At 40.0% G+C, this 24347-nt stretch overlaps 1 protein-coding gene across 2 annotated transcripts in view; it reads left to right on the top strand.

Moving 5' to 3' along the window:
* Positions 1-24347, top strand: part of esrrga (estrogen-related receptor gamma a) — a 221786-nt gene that overhangs the window by 37189 nt on the left and 160250 nt on the right. Inside the window, exon 3 of one of the 2 annotated variants that reach the window (XM_077518194.1) lies at positions 2795-2849. The exons of the other annotated variant lie outside the window; for it this stretch is intronic. The gene's annotated coding sequence lies outside the window, so the exon portion shown is untranslated. The remainder of the gene's footprint in view (positions 1-2794; positions 2850-24347) is intronic. 2 annotated transcript variants of the gene reach the window in all.

The following is a 24347-nucleotide window of genomic DNA, read 5'->3' as shown; positions in this document are numbered from 1 at the left end:
ACTCAGAGTCGAGCCGCTGCTCCTCCGCGTTGAGAGGAGCCAGCTGAGGTGGCTCGGGCATCTGGTTCGGATGCCTCCTGGACGCCTCCCTGGGGAGGTGTTCCGGGCATGTCCCACTGGCGGGAGGCCCCGGGGACGACCCAGGACACGCTGGAGAGACTATGTCTCTCGGCTGGCCTGGGAACGCCTCGGGATCCCGCCGGAGGAGCTGGTTGAAGTGGCTGGGGAGAGGGAAGTCTGGGTTTCCCTCCTGAAGCTGCTGCCCCCGCGACCCGACCCCGGATAAGCGGAAGAAGATGGATGGATGGATGGATGGTCCTCGAGGGCCAGAGTCCTGCAGGTTTTGGAGGTTTCCCTCTTCCAACACGAGCCGATTCCAATCAACAGGATCGTTACCAGGCTTATGTAGAGCTTTCTTATTCGCTGATCATGTACCAGCTGTGTTGGAGAAGGGAAACATCCAAAACCTGCAGGACTCCGACCGAGTTTGCCCACCACTGTTTTAGAATGTAGGTGCGGCAGCTGTGGCTAAGTGCTTAAGGCTGTCACCTGTCAACGTTGCAACCGGAGTTCAAAACCATCTAACCCAGAACCCCCCTGGACATGTTATGGTGTCCTTGAGCAAGACACTGATACCACAAACTACTCCCTGGGCGCTAAAGTAGTCCCATCCTGCAATGTGTGCCACTAACAGTGTGTGTTTTGTCCATTAGTGTAATGGGTCAAATACAGAGGTCAGATTTTGTGTACATGACAAATAGATTGTTTTTTGTTGTTGTCTTTTATTGAAGTTTCTTTCATTAATTCTCGGTGTTAGGCCTTTGTCCAAGTATAGTTGTTGCAATGGTTATGATTTAGTTTGTTCCAGTGGTTATAGACAGTTGTTTCACAGAACGGACTTTCGGTCTGAGGTTGATGTTCAGTAGTCGAAAACGGGGTGCGGTGGTGATTTGGGCCATTCTCTTAGAAATCCACAACTATAGTGCTAGTCAGATTCAGCAAATACTTGTGGTCAAACAAAAGGAGTATTATTCTTGATCTAGAGGTCTGTTTTATTCTAGTGCCTAGGGCTCATGTCTGTCCTACCTGAGGCTAGGCTATTAGGCTTACATCCTGGGTTAGTGTTTCTGTTGTTCTACGTAGACCTTAATTGCTTCTTCGAAAAACTGTGTCTACTGTCCTTCGTCAATTGTCATACTAGGGCATTGTCTGGTATACCAAAATTTGGACCTCAGCCTTTTTATACAAGGTCGCTTTCATATTCTTCAATCACCCATTCTTAGTATTGTTTCTTAATTGAATAATTAGAAGGTCTTGAGTCCCAGCATGCTCTTTCTCAACCTCTGCATTGTGCTTGCTTTCGATTCCTGCGAAAAAGCCCATGCCATTACTTCCAAGATCCAGCCTACTCGCTATGGTTTGGCAACTTCAAGTGTACATCAGCTCAAATTTGTCGTTACATTAACAGCTGTAGCAGATTGTTTTAAAAACACAGAGGCCACAATGGAGTACTTGGCAATGAGCCTCCTCCTCCCACCAGCACCAACCTTGCCTCCCTTATAGATTATTTACCCTCCCTTGGAACCTTTGCCATCTCTAAATGCCACAACCAGTTCCTCTTTGTTGCCAGCAACCAGGGTCAGGCTCATCTTGCAAGGCATGCCATTCTCAGATATTCCTTTCTTGTCCAAGACTCTCTCTGTCAGTCTTCTATCTTTTTTTTTTTTTTTTTTTTCTCTTCTCCCAAGTCTCCGACAACCTTTACGAGGCTCGGGAGAGCTGTGACATCCCTAAATGAAAAGGCTCTCTTTGCAGCACTGCAACAGCTGACGATTTATGACAAGGAGGCCTCGCCGGAATCTCAGCTGCTGTCAGACAGCATAATGATGTTTTGATATAAAGATGATTGGTGGGGCTTCATGTGCCGCGCCGGGCACATGCCTGTGTATGTGTGCGTGTGTAGGAATGAGTGTGATCCGGTGTCTTAAGGTGAACATTCATGTGTTTTTTTGGGTCTTCTATATTGCTTACCTGTTTCCTGAGCTGATTTTTTTTTTTTTCTGTTTGAACTTTGTGTCCTTCACCTGATGTCCCTTAACTTTTCGAGTTGATCTTTACGCTCATGTTTTTTCCTGTATATTATATTGTCCAACTGTGCCGCTTCATTGCCCCTCAGCTCCTTTAGTTTTCATTCTTTTCCTTAAAAAACTCCGGCAGCACACATACTCACACACCTCCCCCAGCCACTGTCACTGGCGACAGGCGCGCAGTTCTCTATAGTTTCTATTAGAGGACCATTGCATGCTTGAGGGCCCCCGCAGATTGGTTACATTTTGTTCGGCAAAGCATTAGCGGGCCCTGTCGAAGGGCCCCATCATCATCGGCGTGTCTGCCATCTTCAGGCGGTGATCTATGATTCGCCCATCAGACGTACATAAATCAGGCCGCTAAAAGGATTTCTTCTCTACCCCTCAAACCCCCCTCCATGTAAATTTATGCCGCCATAAAAGAAAGGAAAATTAGTCATTGAGGAGCCCCCACCCTCTCTGTCTTTTTCTATCTTCCTTTCTCTCTCGCTGTGCGCACAGTGTGGTAGTAAAATGGAGGAACGACAGGAGGAACATTCACGTGTGGCGCCCATCATCCTCTCCTCACCCTTTCCCTTGTCTCTAATATCATCATTATCAGAATCATAAAGCGAAAAATAACATGCCAAAGACATTGCGCGAGTGAGGCCTGCGTTGCTTTTGACGACTAATCCCGCTTCCTTCCTTTTTTTTTTTTTTGCTCTCAGGTCACCGCCGCGCTGCGTCTCGCAACTCCCTCCTTACACCACTTGAGCGTGAGAGGTCAGTAATTAGCCCGACGTGTGCGCAGTGCGTGTTGTTGTCGAATCACGTGCGAGCTCTCAAACATGCGCTTGGCGCCATGCATGCCGCATGCCTGGCCAGTGTGTTTATCTCTCGCTGTCGAATGCAAAGCAGCGAGTTTCCCAAGCGGAACGACTTTCACCTCCTATCGCTGCTCCGTTCTGCTCTTCCCCCCACCTCCCACAATGCAGTGCAGTTAGGCAGACAGGTGAGAAGTGAGGGCAGCGCGTTGTTGTGGGTGAATGGTTTTGTTATTGGGCCACAATTTACTCAATAACTTCCAGCATTCCTATCTGTCCATCACCATTGCCTGTGTATGTGTGTGTGTGTGTGTGTGCATTAACAGCTTCTGTCGGTTATGTAAATGCACTTGTGCACAAAATGATAGACACACACAGCTCTATCAATTAACTCATTCACTCCCACATATTTTCATGTTCTATTGCTCTAAAAACATGGAACCTACCAAAATAAAGATTAAAGTCTCTTCTTTCATCAGAAAAAAAAATATCTATCTGTTTTTACATTTTGCAGCAATTAGCATTAGAATTAGCAAAGTTTCATCATTATTCACAAACCTGTTGAAAATACTGGGAAAAAAGAGCTTGTTGCAACATGGCCCTGGCTGATCTCTTATGCTTTGCTGCCACCTGCTGGCCATTTCTTTTTTTCTTTTTTTTTTTTCTTTTTTTGTATAACTACCATTGCTTTAAGCGACCTCTTCAGGTCAGAAACTGCATCAAAGCCTTCATAATGCTCTAGCATACAAATACCTAAAAAAACAAAACAAAACAAAAACATATAAATACGTTTTTGGGAGTGAATGAGTTAAATAGTCAAGTAGGGCTTAATAGCTCCTGCTGAATCTTAACAAAGGCATTCAGACAATTATATGCTTGCGGGAATTGTTTGGGGAAGGTTCCCAGTGTTCAAAGCAAGGTCCATTAAGGCATACTTAGATGAGTTGTGTGTAGAAGAGTTTGACAAACCCAACCTCAACCCCATCAAACACTTTTGGGAGGAATTACGATGAAGATTGCGAGGCAGGCTCGAATGAAAATGACATCATGGTTGCTCAGGTTTCAGGTAACGACCAATCTCTGCTTATCTTGCGAACATCACATGACCAAATTCAGGAAGCAGGTGAACGATTACCTGAGCCATGAGCAACTGTGATGACATTTTCTGGTACAGATACTGAAAGCACAGGAAAACAAAACAAAAACATTATAAATGTATTTATTTTTAATTTTATTTATGTGTCTGTGTTTATTTAAATGAATAGCCACAATATCAAAATACACTTACGGTGCAAATTTGTCTGTTTGGGGTTGATAAACAATTTTTCATATAGCACATCCTTGAAAAGTAGATGCCAAAGCACACAAAAGAAAATTATCCAACAGTTAACCTTCCTCAGAAATATAACCTCCTAAATAAGTGTTCATTGTCATTATCTGTGACTGTCTGTGTTGCAAACATCAACAGATTCCACACAGGATCCAAATTGCTTAATAAGCTGCCAGTTGGGCCACAGTCAGTTGGCTGGATCAACATACACACGCGCACACTCACACAATGCTGTCATTTTCTAAAGCCTATTACATCGGTGAATTACTCTCCCACTGGCTGGTTATACGATTCTGTGTCATGTCTGCGCGCATGTTGGGATGTTCGGCCTCCGGGGGGAAACAAAGATGCTTGAATACAGTTGAGTAAATAATATGGACGCGTTTACAGTGCAGTTGAGTGTAGATTGTAAGTTGTGGTCGTATTTGATTCAATTAAGACAAATCCAAAGGAAATATGATGAGTGTTGAACAAAAGAGGACAGGATGAGCAGCTTTTTTTAAAAGGAAGGCTCCACTAATATATGACTAAACATCATGTCTATGTGGAAAGTACACACTGTCAGTTTTTGTCACCTGTGACTCAAGAGAGCGGCGATAACTTGCATTCCAGCTTCATGAATCAAGTCGCGAAGAGAGGAAATGAAAAAATCTGCTCTTTCTGCAGTGCTTGCAGTAATCCCGTCTTTGTTTGACACTAATCATATGTAAATCCGCGTTGTAAAGTGATTTGGTTTTTCCTCGTGTTTGAAATAATTATACAAGCAGCGCTCATGGAGCAAAAAAAGCCTCTTCAGCTTCAAGTATACTGGCAGGTGACTTAATCCAGCAGGCCTGCTTGTTTACAGACAACACGAGCATTAAGTCATTGTCACCGTCGCGCGCACTTAGTGTTCATTTGACTCAATCAGCTTGGAGAAGGTTACTTCTTTGCAGAATACTGATTACCTGCTTAATACCACCGTATTTAAACTTGAGATTAGTTTACCTCCCGAGAACTATTCTCGAGTCTAATACATGACACGTTATTATTAGAATGTTGCAATGGGTGCTGTTGATGAGTCCGTGGAAGTTAGAATATCATTGCTGTCAGGCAGAAACCTTGTATGTCCGAATAAGGTTATTTTATTTGTATTTTTTTTTCAAAAATTGATTCTACTATATTGTTCTGTTCCCATGTCGTCTGTTATTTTTGTGTATTATCAACCCATTTAAAGAGTTGAATGCTCAACAGTCTGAGAAGTGTTGTAAAATTCTGGCTCTTCTCTAGAAGTTTTGCAGCATTATGTTGCCTGAAGATCTTTAGAAATCTGGACAATAACAAGTGAAATAGTTAGGACAGATACATATGAATACATTATTATTTTTTTGATTGGATAGTAAAATCCTTGGTTGCAAATAGTGTTGTTCCGATACCATTTTTTGGCCCCCGATACCGATACCAATTCCCAGCTTTGCAGTATCGGCCGATACCGAGATACTTGAGTTTTTTTTTTTTCTCAACATGAAAAAGTTGTCCTGCCATTGGTTCAGAGCATTCAAGGGCCAATAGGATATCTTAGATCGGCATGCAGTGAACATGTCACATACCAGTGAATGTCATGCACGAGCATGACACAAGATGCTGCATCCAAAATCCTATATTAGCGTTGGAATTAATGGTATCGGCATGTTACTTGTGAGTACTCACCAATACCGATACCACTGTTTGAATGCAGTATCGGCACCTCTGCCGATACCAGTATCGGTATCGGAACAACACTAGTTGCAAATTGGAACGGTCAGTCACGAAGATAACCTTTGTGTGTAGATTCATTTAGGTCATCGTTTTATTTGTCACATCACTCATGCCTCTTAGATATATAAAAAAATAATAATTTACCAAGATGATATATTAGTTATTGACATATAATGCCTTTTCCTAACCCTTTCACTAACTTCAACCATCAAAAATGATTGCCTACCCCCATTTCGTACACTAACCTCAACCAGAACCCAATTCAAACCTAAACTCTAAAACCAAGTCTTGACCCTCAAAAAGAGGTGTGGACTTGTGGGGACCATCCAAATGTCCACACAATTTCAAGTCGGTCCCCACAAAGGTAGTTAAACTTCGAAAAAAAGATGCGTGTATGGGCCCCACAATGTAGCAAAGTCGAAGACACACGTACGCACACGCACGCTCCCAGGGTGTGGCTATTATTTACCTGTGAGAAAAAAGGCTCATCTCGTCCACAACTGTGAGGCCAAAGAGAGGTCTGACCTCACCTCCTCTTTTCTTCTCTTCTCCTCCCTCCTTTCTTTCCATAACCCCTTCCCCCGTGGCGTGTGTTTGTGTGCGAATGCGTGTGTTTTTGCTCTGCAACACAACAAGGGCTTTAACCTGCGACCCAGAGTGCATGGCACGCAGAAATGACTCCCAATCTTCGCCGTGTGGCGCGACTAAAAAGGTTTTGTCTTTTACAACTTAGTTCAAGGAGATTTTCACTCCTGTGAGTCAACAATGAATGTAGAAATTTTACGTTTTGGATCAGACTGGTTCACGCAAGTACAGTATTTATCGACAGAGGATATTTTCACTCAACAGTTGCAATATTTATCGAACGGCTACCTAAGTACAAGCAGCTAAAGTCGATTTTCTCCTGAAAGTGGTACGAATTTATGTTCAACCAAACATTTCTGAAACATACGCCTCAAAAGTCACTCACCAATTTGATCGCTCCCGTTTGACTGGATTTTGACTGATGTTGCAAGGCCCACAGAATATTGTGTTCTATTGCTATAAAAGCATGGAACTTATCAAAAGAAAGATTGATTCATCAGGAAAAAAAAAATCATTATTCTATCTGTTTCCGTTTTGCAGCAATTAGCATTAGAAGAGAGCTAAGTTTAATCAGTTTTCACAAATGTATTTAAAATTGAAAGTAATTTAGCTTTTTTTCGACGTGGCCCTGGTTGATCTCCTTTGCTCTGCTGCCACCTGCTGGCCGTTTGTGTAATAACTACCATTTCTGCAACCGTTCTTTGCAGTTGATAGGCTTGCATCAAAGCGTTCTGTATGCTCTAGCATAAAAAAAACAAAAACAAAAAAACAACAACCTATAAATACGTCTTTGGGACACTTAAAACATTAAAAAAATATTTACATGTTATTGGGAGCAAATGAGTTGATTGTATTTTTTGTTAAATGATTAGCAGAAAATTAGGTTTTTGTGGTGTTACCAGAGACTTGAGGAGACTCTGGGACTCCCTTCAGACTACACCTGTGACCGATTTAACCAAATCCCCCACATAAAGCAAGATTTGATTGTAATTTTAACTCATAAAGGCAACACTTCATCACCATGCCGTCAAATGATACATTTCCATGTGGCGCATGCAGTGGACACATCACAACATAGTCGCATTTACATATTTTGAATTTTCATGTTTTCACGGGTCTGGAACCTGTGACTCTATTTGCCAAGCCAATTCCTAACACACTGACTTACCCCTGCCCCATTTTACTACCAACTCTTTTGATGCCCCTCTTTGTCTTTGACAAATTAAAATAATTTCTGCCTCTATACAAGATGCATTCCATTGCTGCTTTTCTTCATGAAAGGAAGGAAGGAGAAAAAAAACAGAAGTCATGTCTTGTCCTCCACATGTCTGCTCTCTTTTTAGAGCTACCGAGGTCCTGGCCCCATTACACTGATTTACACACACACTCTCGCGTTCTGTCGTGCTCGGTGTGTGTCGCTGCCAGTTAATAGCCCAATGCAGATGAGCACTTTTGCAAGAAGCTGGCTGACTGCGCAATCGTGTGTGTGCGTGCGCGCACGAGTCCTTCTGGCCGAGGGGATGAGAGGGTTGTGACAGGGGTCTTGACATGCTAAAGAGGCAGAGTAAATGGGTTTTTCTAAAGCAGTGGAGGAAATATCACCGTTTTATACCCGGCCAATTTATGTCTCCTTATCTCTTCTTCAAACATGTCACTTTAGCTACCGCTGGATGGTAATTACCACACACACACACCCCCACACACACTTGCAAACACACCCGCACACACATCATAGACTTGTAGTTTTAGTTAGACTTGTAGGAACACATTCAAGTGCACACGTATGTGCTACATTATGAATAAGTCCACTCAAGCAATCTTACCACACATGAACACAGTTTTAAGGAACTCCGAAGTTGAACACAATTTGTTCCATAACGCAGGTTGTCTTTCATTTTTATTTACCTTAAAAACTGTCTTTCACGTAAGACATAATATAAAGTGAATTTATTTATATTAGATTCAACCTTTTAAAAGATTTATTAAAGGGATACTTCACTAATTATTCAATTTTCAGCAGTGAAAAGTCGATATTTTGTTTCATGAATTTAATGTCATTATTTTTCATGTACAATTAACAACCTTTAAAAAGGCATGTTGTTATTTTACGTTAACAGGTAACAACCAATCATGGCTCTACTTGTAAACGTTAGTTATGTGTTTCAAATAGCTTAATCCTATAAAGCCAAACATATTAAATACAATACATTTTGAGCCCTCTATTTCATGAGTATATTTTTCCCCCCCCATTCAAATCCTGACGTATATGATCTGACACATGCATTGCACGGATAATCCATTAGAGGGCAGTATCACCCAGCTGATGGCTTCTCCAGCGACCTTGCAAGATCACCCTCAATTGACCTATACTCATTAATAGTGGGAAATGTTCATTCTGATTTTTTGGAAATATTAATATGTTTGATATGTCTGTTTATCATTATATTCTTCTTCTACCGCTTATCGAGGTCGGTTCACGGGGGTAGCAGCTTTAGCAGGGAAGCCCAGACTTCCCTCGCCCCAGCCACTTCAACCAGCTCCTCCGGCGGTGTATTGTATTTTTTTGACAGTTATAAATGAACAAATTTAAAAGCATTGTGACCGGATGTATCAAATATGACACAAATCAAAAGTCATATGTGGAAGATGATTTTCAAAAAAAAACAAAAAAAAAACTTTTTTTTTTTTTTTTGTTCAAGGACCTATAAATACGCCGCACTATTTACAAAAAACCCCAAAAAAAAACGACATTCCGGCCGTATATTTTAATGGTTTAGGCTTAACAGGGTTAACCAATCTGTTACTCTGCATACATAGCCCTCAATCACATAAATTAAATACATAAATAACAATGTATGCATATGTCATTCTAATTCTTCTGCACCCCTCCTCAAACCCAATAACTGTTTCAGCAATTGGATCGCCGTTCTGATTATGGTTGTCAAAGAGTCACATCACTCTGCACTCTCGCTTCCCCTTTTTATTCGATTTTGTTTGATGTGACCACATCCAAATCATTCCTCTGAACTTGGGAGGTCTTTCCTCAGCAGCGCCAGACATGTGAAGATGCCTTGAAATATGTTCTGGAATTGTCAGTAAATGCTCTCTCCCACTTTTCACAGCACAGATGAATTAGCGTTTTCATTAGTGGTCCGGGCCAAATTAACAGTGAACACGGCTAATGCTCTCTGCATAAATAATGTTTTAATGAGTTTCTGCAAGCTGGTTAGCCAGTAGACACATTTATGCCAAAAAAATAAAATCAACACAAGAACAGGCACGTTGGCTGCATGTTGAGACATTCACTTCCAATCAATAACTTTGAGAGGTAATTAAGACAAGCATGCCAATCAGGGATATAAGTGGGGATGCTGTGCTACTGCTTCCTCAATGCATTCATGATGTTATTTGACGAGTGGCGAGAACTTTGTATACATTTAGTAAATAATTACACGATACGGTTCCCAAAGCGATTTTACAATTTCTCACATTCACCCATTCACACACCAGTGGTCGACTGCTGCCATGCAGTGCACTGCCAGGTCCACTGGGAGCCAATCGGGGTTCAGTGTCTTGCTCAAGGACTCTGCGACATGATAACCAGGGGTGAGAATCAAACCCAGAACCTCGCGGATGGGAGACGACCACTCTACCACTGATCCATGCCACTCATTTAGACAGTCTGAGTCTAAATGCATGTCTGAGGGAGGGAAACGCACATTGGTCTGGAAGTAAAACTAAGTAGGAAATAAATATTGTACTTTAACTAATAGTATTCAAATAAATATACAAGTATTAGTGTGAAGGTGGAGCACTGATTACACTTTTCAGATCAGCTACTTTGGCCTTTTTGTGTCAGCTATTATCAAAACTAACCACGGTTTATGCTGGATAATTATCAATAGTAGAAGTGTAATTTGGGGTACTGGTTTGAAGTATCTAACTTAACTGTAAAAAATAAATCCCTTAATATGTAACTTGGCGTTTGGCACAATACCTCTCAGGTTAACCAGTCCAAACTAGTGGGACCAGAAACATCTGCTTAAGTAGATGGCAATCAAAAGAGGGGTGGACAACCGCCAGGGCTAAACAATCCTAATTTGGATTTGCACCAAATTGTGCAATATTATAGACTCCCCCATATGCCTAAATTCTACCTAACCTATTGGATGGATTTTTGAGATCATTAGGTTAATCCATTTTACTTCTTTTTTTTTTCCCGTTCAAATGACATAAAAGACTCAAGAGAAAAATTAAACAAAAGTGCACATATTTAATTTGTTTGAACCTGGAAAAACAATTACTGTGTGCTTTCACTTTGCGCAACCCCAGTTTTGTCTACTTTTGAATACAAATGCGTGTGTGTGTGTGTCTGTGTGGCCTGTGGTGATGCGTGCCCCTTTCTGACCTTGAACAGGGCGCACTGGCTCGTCAGTGTGCGACCTCTTGCTAATGCTAATGCACAGAGAATACGTGTAGCTCTCCCGTCCGCTGAGAGTTGAATTCTTTCATTTATTGGGAGGAAATACTGGTCAAATGTCTCTTTGTTTCATTCAATTCTTCCTCTCACTCTATTCTATCTTCCTCTAACTTTGTTGAATGTCTCTTTTTCTCTCACTCTGTCTTCATTAGTTTCAATCCACGTCTCACTGTAATCTCCCTTTCCTTTCTTTGGCGCTTGCTTTCCTTTGTTACTGCTGAATGTCCTCTTGGCACCCTATAGAAGGTTTTTTTTTTTTATCATCGTTAATATTGTAACTAAACATAATCTATGCTATTACGTATGGTGGCCAGGTGCCCTGATTTAGGTAGGACAGCCCTAATTTTCAGTGATTAATGTCCTGCGTCCTGTACAACCCTAAGCAGGACACTGGTTAGGCCTCTTATTTTTTTTTTTTTAATTATTATTATTTTTCTTTTTTTTTTTTTTTAAAGAAAATGAGCCGCACTTGAGTTTATGTGACCCAACATCGGCCCCACCCAATGTTTGTCACAACTGGTCTGTGATTGGTCAAGAGTGGCTTCAGTTAAAAATTCCCATATATCATTGGTTCAATAAATGTAAACAAACCTCCAAGTGTGGCTACCGGACTACGTCATTTCCTCGACGTCTTCTGTGACAGCAACGTTAGCAAGCAAAAAAAAAGAAGAAAAAAGGCAGTGCTAGCAAAAAATGCCAAAGCGCCGGACATCTTTTAATATTGAATGGACGAAAGAACACAATTTCCTTGCCAAACGCAGTCGAGACTCGTTTCACGTTTTCTGCACGCTTTGCTGTTGTGATGTGGACGTGGTCAGGGCAAAGCAGCCATAGAAAGTCACGTGGGAACGGAGAAGCATAAAAGCAAGAGGCCAGCAGCAGGTGTGTCATCCTTGAAGACATTTTTCCCTTATTTGCGTTTTCAAAATTAAGTTCAAAATTAGAAGCATGTCACTGCTTAGTGGTTAAGTTAGATAAATTGTCAAAAAGAAGTTTGACTTAGAATTTAGTTACACAAACATGCCATACAAAAATGTATGTCCTCCTTTTTGACCTTATGAAAATGGCCGCCCTACTAGTACGGTAGTTGAATGACCTTCGTCTACTATAATGTGATAAAAGTTGAGTGGAAGTTGATTAATTGATAAAGCCATTGACGTTTTTTTCAGCGGTTTCTATCTTGCACCTGTCACATGTTGACAGATAGGCACAGAAGCGGATACAAACAAATGACAAAAAATAAACTTAAACTCACCGTTACACTAATAGTAGTTGGAATGGTACCAAGCTCTTATTTTTGATCACTTTATTGTGAACTGTAATGCTTGGTGGAAATAAGGGTTGCCATTGACCGCCAGTCAATGTAGAGCAAAAGACTGGTGCTGTCTGATGCAATTGGGTCACACATTTTGGGGTACAGCGCCACTGACTCGTGCAAATAAATGAGCAAATGGACCAACGGATCCCCAACACATCCTTCTTCATTACCCGTTGCTGCTTTTGTCCGGTAGCACACGTCACATTCTTAACAAGATACAAGAGGTAAAGGGTGTTGACCCAAGGACCGTCTTGAGCTTGTGGGCTTGCTTGGGAAAGAATCAATTCACTGATTCTGAATTATGTAATGCCTCATTTATCTTTATTTGTCCCGGTCCTCATATGCTTTATAGCTGCTCTGTATTGCAGCTTACTGCCTTTTTCTTTTTTTTTTTTTTTTTTAGAAGAAGAACTGTTGAGTGAAACTACAACCAAAGAGCCATTGAGTCTTCACAGAGAGGACGACAGAGAGTAATAGAATATCAGGGAGGAAAAACGGTGCCTTATTGTGGGCGGGTATGCCCGGCAATCCTGTTAAACACGACGTCTGTATTCTCTCTCTGTTGGATTGTATTTTGAGCGCAGCCGGAGAGTGCCTTTCACTGAGAGTCAGAATTTAATTTGGGCCCATTGTTTAGACTGCTTCAAATCCACAATCCTTAATTGTATGAAATGTGCTCGAGCAGTGATCCGCGATTGTGGCGACGAGTCAAATTATCTGCTCCGACCTGGCTTGGTTTTGTAACGGCAGAACTCCATCAACTGAAATAAAAACGAGACTCGAGGCGCGCGTGTGTATCATTAAATGCAGCTATTATGGCGAGATAATACCATTGGCCCTCATATTGAGCATTGCCATGAGCCTGTAAGTCAGTCAAGGCCTGATAACTTTGGAGTGACATTGAACAGTGAATCAGTAAGAAACTCATGAACACGCCTGCTGGTTTTCGATAGCCTACTGAATCTGATATCCTTAATTAATTTGAATTATTGTTGTTTTCTGAGGAAATTTTTTACTGCATCTCTGCTGTGACAAACAACGCTGAGAGGAGAGTGACAGGAAATAAAGTGATGACACACAGAGTGGCAAACGACTAAAAGCTTTCAAACAGTTTTATGGCACCTGTCTGATCAACTCGCATACTGGACTCTTTCAAGAATTAGAACAACGAGAGGTTGAGTTGTCTTTGTCGACTAGATTTAGTTAGTCAAGCCTTTATAAAACGACATTTTAAGACATGTATTCATTTGACAGTTCAATGGTGCACAGGCTTTTAATAATACGCATCTCCTGGGTATAGCGTCAACTTGGAAAAAGCTTCAAGAGGTCTATAATTTGTTTTTGTTTAATGTATTTTTGTTGGGCTAGGCATGTTTTTACTTTAATACATGTGCATATTCTTTATATGTTTCATTCCAAAGCATTTTTCTAAGGAATTGTATGAATCATTTCTTTCTTAACAATTCAACCTAGTTACGTTTTTTGACCAATGTTGATATAATAATAAAAAATTAAAAAAAAATCTAGAATTTTTTTAATTTTTTTTTTTAATCAAGATCAGTTGAGACCAGTCCAGTATTACTGTGATCAAGAAATAATGCAAGCGCCTTCTTCTCGGTGGTGCGTGCCAAGAGTGGCATACCCAGAGAGTGGATGAAGATGGGAGACACATCACCCTCAAAAAAGTAGACAAAGTTTTGGCAAACTCTATTACGATTGTAATTAAGTGGCATGTGCGTAAACACTCAGATGACAACGGACTGTTGCTAGCAAGATGCGAAGGTTGCGGGGGGATATAAACGTCGTTCACGATTCGTGACGTGTACAATGGATATTTTCAAGTTGGTAGGTTATAAACTTTTTTTTTTTTTTTTTAAGATTGCGGTTTAGTGGCGCTTACTGGCTTTTCTTAAAGGTGGTGGTTGTTGGCTGGCTAACACTGATGTGCTAACTGTGTGGGCTAGCGAGTTGATTACTACTGAGCTGAGTCGTAAACAAAACACTAGTAGTAGTCTCGCTACAACACACTGTTTTGTTTGTAAAGTTAGCTTGCTTAGCAGAAAGATCATTTAGTTCAGCAGTGAAATTGAAAGAAAGCGACACTGTGCTGTTAACCAGTACAAAGTCTGACACTGAATGAATATGGGTTAGTCATATTATAGCCAACATATTGTATAATGTGCAGTAGATTGTGGGAAATGAGTTAGGCAGCAAAAACCCACCCACTTTTATCTTTCTCGGGCCAGCCATTTTGCCTGAAAATGACACCACAGTTGATCAGGTCTCAGGTAACGACCAATCACAGCTCACCAGTTTTTGGAAGCTCAGCCGTGATTGGTCATTACCTGAGCAACTGTGATGTCATTTCCAATTGGCAGCACGTGTCAAAAGTGTCAGTAGTCCTTTTTGTCCCAATTGCTCCAAGTCATCAAGAATTCAATGTGATAACTGATTTTTTATTTTTTTTTAACCCATCTCTAGCCCCATTTATTCTGCATTTCAGCTTTTAATCTACAACAATTTGTAACTACCAATTGTAACTAATTATATACGTGAGCAGATTGTTTCAATGTTTTCATTCAACTGTGTCCGTGTGAGAGTGTTTGTGCATGTTTTTTTTTTTTTTTTTTTTTTGTTTTTTTTGTTTTTGACGTGATGATAGTGGACAAAGTGCTGGGAGCCTGAGCTGTCAACCTGTCACCCACTGACAGATATGCTGCTCGTACACCGTCCGGGCTGCGCCACATGGATGCACACATTGTACGCGCGCGTGTCTGCAAGTGTATGTTGGTCATCTGCAGTCCGGGCATAGCCAGAATACCAAAGCACGTAGTTTATACCCAGACTCCTGCATGCGTGTCACAATGAGAGGCCATGGTGACTGATAAGCCCTACGATATATCATCTTTTGAGAAATTATTTTCCGACACATTTTCAGCTTGCTTGATGTGATGTTTGACATTGTCACGAGTGACACAAAGAGTGGATGAGCTGGGGTGTGACTCACTTGTTAGCATATACAGTGGATATAAAAAGGCTACATGCCCATTTGAATGCCAGGTTTTTATAATATAAAAAATGAGACCAAATAAATAATTTTTTAAATGGTTTTAACTCAGTAAAAATAAATAACTGACAAGACAAAATATTTGCAAAAGTGGCTTTGTTCAGATTTAATCAATCACATTATTTTATGCTGTTTGAGATCATCATTTAAAGTGCATCTGATTAACCGCAAATAAACTTCAGCTGTTCTTGGGTGTTCTCAGACTAGCATGGCTGCCTGCAATAACTCTTGATAGGACCTTGATGTGCCTCATGCTATTACTGCTATTTTCACATAGAGGACTGCTGTGCATGGAAATATTTGATCACAAATCCCATTCACAGAAATAAACTTTCAATATGTTGATCCATACATTTAAACTCTACATAAGCTGTCCTTGAACCTACGTAAGCGGAGGCTGGTTTACTTTTAAGCTAAACCCTCAGAACTAGCAACCCAAGGTTTCTCAATGTTTGTGTGTGCCCATGTGCATATCCGAAGGAAGCGCATTTTGCATGCTAGCATCTTGCTGCAGGAGTGTATGCGTGTGTGTGTGTGTGTGTTTCTATTGTCACTTCCCCGCAGTTATGTCATTGTGATGGATTAATACATTTGTGTACGTGTGTGCTGGCAGAACAGATGGCATCGAGCTGAGAGACCCAGTGTGACTTGGGCTATCGCCTGCTGAACTTCCATAACACATACATACGTTTGCAAAGATTCATCATTACTGTCATTATAATAAACACTCTCAGCTTGTTTGTCAGAAGTATGACTACGCCAATTGTTCCTACCCCTAATTTCCTGAAGTGTGACAATTGTGGGAATGCTGAAGCAAACGTCTGTTATTGTGATTTTTATTCTCCACACTTTTTTTGCCGCCTAACAACTCCCACATAATACTAGCTTCAGAAATTCACGCCTCCTGGTGTATATATCGTATGATTACACATTACTTTAGTTGCAAAATTTAATGTTTAATATCAACTCTTCCCCATTGAGTTTCAATGGGACAGACATTGAACTTTTTCCCAAGTATCACTTTCTACACCCACTTCCATACACATAACTTATCATTATTACCAGATGTCTGATACTGCTCGGTGGCACAGTTGGTGAAGTGCATTGCCCAGTAACCAGAAGGTCATAATTTTATAATTTATCTCAAAATTTACTTCACAAGCATTCCACATGCATTCAGATCTTAGCATTCAGCTTTCAGCATTCCCACACAATTTATCCAGAAATTGCACTTAGTCTAATTTGGAAATGTTATTCATTATCACCATTTTAGTAGAATATTATGAATGTAACAAAATGCAAAACACTTAAATGCATCACTTTGGTCTGAGATCCTTATGATTTTATTTATTTATTTATTTATTTATTTATTTAACTGTCTGTTTGGTCGTTTTGCAGACTTTTAACCCGATAAGGATGATACAATAATGAAAATAACCATAATCAATAAACACTAACATTTAATGTAAAACAAAATCCATAAATTCAAAAATAATAATAATAATAATAATTTTAAAAAAACTAACAAATAACCATGAGATAACTTTAATGAAAGATAAATACATTAATTTCAACATGAAACGATGCTATGAGATAGGATTGTTTAGCGTTATACTTTGCATGTTGAAGTCATTCGTAAGTGAGGAGCCCTCATGATTGTTAGTCCACAGTGACCTCAGAGTAAACTGACTTGCAGCTTAGTCCTAGAGCAGAAAACTGTAATTGAGCTTTTTAGCTTTGTGTGCGTGCACACGTTTAATGGTTTTTGTGCTCATTTAGCTGGCAGGTAATCTTCTGCCTTTAAATGATCCACTCAGCTCTGGCAGTTTAAATGGTAATTAAACAGTCGTTCAGCTGTCAATTCACACGTACACGCATGCAGGCGCTCAAACACGTGCACACGCACACGCCCTGCTGTTGAAATGTTAATTAAAGCAGTATCGGCATCTGGGCATACTTTTAAAGAATGGCATTAGAGACACGCACGCACACACACCTGGATGTCCTGTATAACCCAAAACCTGTCCACCTGCCAGTCAGCAGTCCTCACCACTGACATTTATGCATGCATAAATCCAGAAATAATAAAACAATATCTAACTCCTGAGCTATAATCGTTGCAATATCATTGTAACACACAGTTGAGGGCTGCTCCACTGGCGCTTATTAGAGAGGATTACCACACTGATATGTCTTCATTAATCACACAATCGGACAGAAGAACGTGCACATACACGCACATACACTTATTAATGGCACAGTGACTAGGTGTGTGCCAGAGCTTGGCCTCCCTATGGAAATCTCAGCTTCCCTTTTCCTTTGTTTCTAGTCACGCCTCTGCTTGCCCCCTCATAACCAAGCCATACACTACAAGACCTGTATGTTTATTATTAGTGATGTTTGATGCTTTTGAAATTCTAATAAAGTGTTGCTGTTGTTTTTTTTTTTTTAGTACTTTGACCATTTTGGCCAAACATCATCACCACAGAAATCTTACTTTTAGGTCTCTGTCTGCATTGCATGACAACAACATTGTGCATGCAAATTGCATGCGTTTGATACGTTTATGTGTCACCGTGCTCGCGTGCGTGTGCATGTGTTTGTGTGTCAGCTTGTATAGTTGCCTGCGCCGAGTCCGGGGAATAATAACGATAAAGCAGATGCCAGCAGATGCCCCGTTTAAAGATTATCAGTTTCTCTCTGCGCACTGTTAACACTCACTGGGGACAGGAGAGCGTTTAACGCAACCTATTTACACCACGGCGCACATGGCGACATGACACTGAAAGGAGACATCAAACATTGGCGGCAGAATGGGGAAAGAATTAAGAATAAATGAGAATAAAAGAACAAAGCAAGGAATGAGTCCATGATAGATATGAAACAATAATGCAGTACTTGCTTGAAACATTGCATTTAAGTACAGTATTAAGTGTGTCGATGGGAATATGAATAACAGCAACCCCCTCCCCAAGGCTAACACTTACAGCTGGGAAGTTTAATTAACACTTATACAAGGAATAATTAAGTCCAATGCAATTTGGGTTAACTGTCTGCCATTCTGGTGAACTTTGACCTGCTAAAAACGGTCCCTAAAAGGTGCTGTATGCTACCAATCAAGGTAGCAATGATGAATGTTTCATTTGCCAGAACTGCGTTCCAATTAAAATAGAATTGTTGTTAATGTCTTTACTCACGAGTTTAATTAAAACACTGAATTTAACATTTAAGCATTTTCTAACGGACTCAATAAGCTGTAATAATAGTAATATTAGTCGATTCTCACATATTAAATATATATATTTGGAATATTGTTTTATTGCCTGTCTACATGTGTTGCTGCAGTTGGTGTTCAAGTAACTATTGCTAATAGAGTTGGAGTTTAAAATTGTGTGTTAGCGTTTTAGTGGATTCGTAAGGCAAAGTTGTGGGGCTGTTTTAAATGCACAATGTATAAGTATAATTCTTTGCTTTGTTTAGTTTGACAGTAGATGTCAACTGGTCTGCATTAAGCAACTTGAAACAAATTGCATCATGTTGCGAAGTGAGTTGAGTTTGCTGGCAGAAAACGCAGAAAAGTGCAATATGTAACTCAACTACCTGTCTGATGAATGTCATTTGTAAAATTGTCACATACGCACATCATTTTGCATTATTATTTGTTTCCTAATCGATTGACGTTTCAATAAATCCTTTAGGTTGTTACACAATTGGACACCTTCCATGTGAAAGACCATCTAGCATGGACATTATTCAATTCCTACCAATGACCACAAATACATTGGACCACAGGCACATTTTCTTTCTTTGAGCGCAGCCCGTCATGTTCACAGAGGATCAAAGTATGTCTTCCTCTTCGTCTCCCTCTCTCGTCCTGTCAAAGTCGGCTCCCTGCGAGAGCGTAATTACCAGCACGGAGCGATAACGCCATTAATAACTGCGCACACAGTCAGAATGAGACAATTCCCAGTGCTGAACTTATTTCATGCTTTGACAATTCCTCCAGGAATCACGGCGCACAAAGAAGCCAAGACCACTTCAGTATTGGTTACGTTCTTACTTACTGTCTGGGGAGCCAAAATAAAAGGAGTTCACAACTTCTGTGAGGTCTGTGTCGCGCTCTTGACATCCCCCACTTATATCTTCTCTTGTTAAAGGCTCAGCAGGAGTTTCATTTGGCACACTTGCACAACCTAATGGCATCCTATTGAAGAGATACATCAAATGCTTGTACTTCGTTTAACCCGTTTCTGATGTTGTCACATGACCAGAATATTGGTCAAACGTCTTTGCTGCAATTTTCAGTGAAATTTGTAAAAAAAAGAAAAACAAAAATGAAAATGACTTTCATTGTTTCCTTCCAAATCCTAATAACAGCCTGTGCAATTGAAGCATTTGGTCTTTGGCCATGTGAAACAACAATAAGGGTGAAAATGTAACACTTTAGTAGCTGATGTTCATAGTGCTCATCAAAACTTGTCATTGTTTCCTTCCAAATCCTAATAACAGCCTGTGCAATTGAAGCATTTAGTCTAAGCCATGTGAAACAACAATAAGGGTGAAAATATAACACATTAGTAGCTGATGTTCATAGTGCGCCTCAAAACTTTTACGAGTATTAAATATTTTTAGAAAGAATTGCTCTACTGATTGCCCCATTGATTACTCGTCTACTGTCCACTTGGGGTCACCTTCCCCATAGTCTACACTGCAGTATCCGTGACTTTGAATGTGCGTGGCTTGAAAAGGCAAACCTGGCCTGATTTATTTATTTATTTTGTTACTAATTGTTTGTTCAAATAAGTAATTGAACGTGCACCAGCGGGTCTGCACCACTTTTGTTGGCATGAAAATACATTTTAACGAGTGGTGGTCAGCGATATGAACTCATTTGCTCCCAAAAACGTATAAATACGTTCTATTTTAAATGTTTTAAGTGGCCCAAAGACGTATTATTATTATTATTTTAATGCTAGAGTATACAGAAGGCTATGATGCAGCCTCTGACCTGCAAAGAATGGGTGAAGCTATGGTAGTAATTACAACAACGGGCAGCAGGTGGTAGCAGAGTATTAGAGATCAAGCAGGGCCATGTTAAAACAGCTGATTTCCCCACAGTTCTAAGCAGTTTATGAATAATGATGAAACTTAGCTATATTTGTAATGCTAATTGCTGCACAACGGAAACGTATAGAAATGTACTTTTTTTTTTTTTTTTTTTTTTTCCTGATGAAAGAAGGGACTTTAATTTTTCATTTGATAGGTTCCATGTTTTTATAGCAATACAACACAATATTCTGTGGGCCTTGCAAAATCAGTCAAAATCCAGTAAAACAGCCGGGAGTGGAGGGGAGTGCTTCTGTGAAAATGGCTGGGAGTGAATGGGTTAAATTAGCTTCCAATGTTTATGTTGGCTTTTGCCAGTGACAATCTTTTGACACGACTTAGAAACCTTTGGACTCATTTGCAAACTGCTGGAGTAGAAAGCAAATCTATGGACACGTCCATTCCCAATGAAAAGGTGCACAAACCTTCCTCAGCATTAATTTTTCTGCTGTCCAGCATCGAGGATGACTATTTGTAAGTCATAAAATTTAACACAAACATTATTACTATGTGGCTATAACCTTGGAATGGTTTTGAGTCATCTGCAAGCAAAACTTGCGCACTACATGTGAATTCATTTTAATTTTTGTGCTTTTGGTTTTTAGGAAGCACTCCTGCATAGAATAGAATAATCTACTGTCCCACCATCAGTCTTCATCCTCCATGAAGCGGGTGTTGAAGTGGCCTGCGAACAGAAATGTGACCAGTGCGACTAGACCAACTGTCCATCCAAGTAATTCTTTAAATCCTACCGTTCCATCCATCTTTTTGTCTACCATCCATTTTAGAGGCTATAAATCCCCAAAAGTGTTCCCTCAAAGTGCTGCTGTCATCGCTCTCGTCTTCTTCCTGCATCGTCTTTGTACCGATCATCGGTTTGTCCTTCCGTCCTTTCATCCTTCTGCCCTTCTCCCGTTGCATACATTCTTTCATTAATCCGTCCTTCTGCTCATCCATCCCTCCATCATCTGGTTTACAGGTCATAAATCTATAGAGCGGTTTTATCAGAAAGGATGTCATGTGTGTGTGTGTGTGTGGGGGGGGGGGGGGGGGGGGCACTGTCACTGTGGGCGTGCATCTATGAATTTGTTCATTTATGTGCTTGCCTACATTAGCTAGTCTAAGATGTTTGTGTTTATATACATTTATTTTGGGACATGCTGTTAAGGAGATTCCCTCTTTAACTCCCACCTCCATCCCAGGACATTATTTGGGAATTTCTTTTCTTCCATAAATCATGTCATTTACACGTGCAAGAAACATATTGAACAACGGTTAAATTGGAGCGAGGGAGGTGTTTTATAAATAAATGTATACAGAATGGACTACATACATTGATACACACACCCACGCACGCTCACGTAAAAAGAGTGACCACAAACACACGCACACACTCCCTCTATACTGTGACATGGCCATAATTCACCTCATGCTAGTGTGTGCTGTGAAATATGACAGTATGTATGTGTGTATGCGCTTGTTTGCGTGCACGTGCGAGTGTTTGTGTGTCTTGTTGATGACAAGAGTCCACCCCAATGTCCTTGTCCGTCTCTCAGTAAACTTTTCATTGGGTCAGACATTAGCATAGGCGGCTAACTATAACCCAGATGATGGATGGAGCCGCAACTCTCTCTGTGATGTGACCCATGCACGCAGCCTCAATAGATAGAAAGGGCACTTCCTGGTGCATCATGTTAATGCCTCTGGTGTGGCCGTGATGGCAACTGTAGAATTTCAATAATGTTTGCACCGGATGCACAATGCTTCTGTTGTCTTTTCATGTCCGAAAATTGTGTTTACTGTCACCAAAATTTATGCTTATCTCATTCACTCCCAGCCATTTTCACAGAAGCAATCCCGTTCGCTCTCGACTGTTTTACTGAATTTTGACTGATTTTGCAAGGCCCACAGAATATTGAGTTCAATTGCTATAAAAACATGGAACCTATCAAAAGAAAGATTAAAGTCTCTTCTTTCATCAGGAAAAAAAGTGTGTTTCTGTTTCCGTTCTGCAGCAATTAGCATCAGTTTTCACAAATCTATTTAAAATTCAAAGTAATTTAGCTTTTTTTTCTAGATGGCCCTGGTTGGTCTCCTTTGCTCTGCTGACACCTGCTGGCCGTTTGTGTAATAACTACCATTTCTGCAACTGTTCTTTGCAGTTGATTGGCTGCATCAAAGCCGTCTGTATGCTCTAGCATAAAAAACAAACAAAAAAAACGTATAAATACGTCTTTGGGACACTTAAAACATAAAAAAAACGTATTTACACGTTATTGGGCGCAAATGAGTTATGCACAGATCAACCTCTGAAAGTATGGGCCTGTTTAAGATCTGTAAGTGATATTTACTTCAATGCACCATCCTTTTCCTAAATAGACAAAATACTAATGCAAACAAAGCAAACAAAAAAGACGAATTTCATATGTGTGATATTGTAGTCTAATTTTAGTGCAATATTCTTCACCTGTGTGTGGCCGCCTCTCTGCAACCATTCAATCATCTGTCCTAGCCACCTGCCGATGGCCTCCCCCTTTGGGACGGTCGTAGCCAATCTTGGCCACGTGTGTTGTTAAGGGATTAGTGACAGTTCAATCAAATGGCCTCCTTCGGCTTTCATCCCCTCAACGTAACAGGGAACAAACGCGACACACAAACAGCACATCACTGGAAAACGCAGAACAGCAGAAGCCCAAAATAGTGTCAATGGGAGTGAGGGACATGCTGGGAGCCAAGGGCCAGAAACCTGATGTGTTTGCTCATGCATTTTACTATAGAAGCAATATGGTGGACAAAAAAGATGATGGGAGAGAAAATTAATTGCTTGTTGTCCACAGGTAAGCACAATTGTTGGTTATTTTCTCTTAAAAAACAAAACGTACTAGAATCTAGTGATGTTACTCTCATTTATATATATATATATATATATATATATATATATATATATATATATATATATATATATATATATATATATATATATATATATTTAAAAATCAATTAATAGATTAATTGACTAATTGTATTAAAGGGATACTTGACACATTGATCCATTTTCAGCAATAAAAAGTTAATACTTTGTCGATAACTAATGTGGTAACTTCATTATTTTTCATGTACAATTAGTATCTTTAAAAAAGTAATTTTTCTACTTGCTGTCGACTGATGATGACAACACATGTGCTGAGGAAGTAGGTAACTAACGACCAATCATGGCTCAGTTTACTGACCAAACCCAGAAAACAGGTGAGCCATGGTTGGCCGTTACCTACTTCCTCAGAACAGGTGATGTCGTCATCAGTCGTTTTTAAAGGTATTAATTGTGTGAAAATGAAAAATACATTAATTCTGGACAAAATATTAACTTTCTCACTGCTGAAAATTGTTCAATGAGTCAATGAGTATCCCTTTATTTTTTTTTATTTTGCATTAAAGTGTATTACAAATGCATTTTATCCCTGATAGCTGTTTATCAACCAGTGATTGGTGGTTATTGTGTACTTCGTATACGTATATTCTGTTACCTTATTCTTTACTGCACAACCAATTTATGTTTCATGTACATCACTTTGTATACAGCAATGCCTGTTCTTAAGGCTCTTTATAAGTAAAGTTGAGATGAGTTGATTTATTTAAAAAAAAAAAAGGTGGGGGGGGGGGGGAGGGCTGATGTACTATGTTTACCAGTTCGGTAATTGTTTTCCAAAAAAATAAAAACATGTTTGCAACTATCTTATATTGATTAAACACAGAAGATAATCCGTCTTCTTTCATAAAGGAATACAGAAATCAGTGAACAATTACTGTTGAAATGCTAAAATCAGAACATTTGAA

The sequence above is a fragment of the Festucalex cinctus genome, chromosome 4, assembly GCF_051991245.1.
Source record: "Festucalex cinctus isolate MCC-2025b chromosome 4, RoL_Fcin_1.0, whole genome shotgun sequence".
NCBI classification, from domain to species: domain Eukaryota; kingdom Metazoa; phylum Chordata; class Actinopteri; order Syngnathiformes; family Syngnathidae; genus Festucalex; species Festucalex cinctus.
Note: the sequence above shows the minus strand (reverse complement) of the source record. Positions and strands in the feature narration are given on the sequence as shown.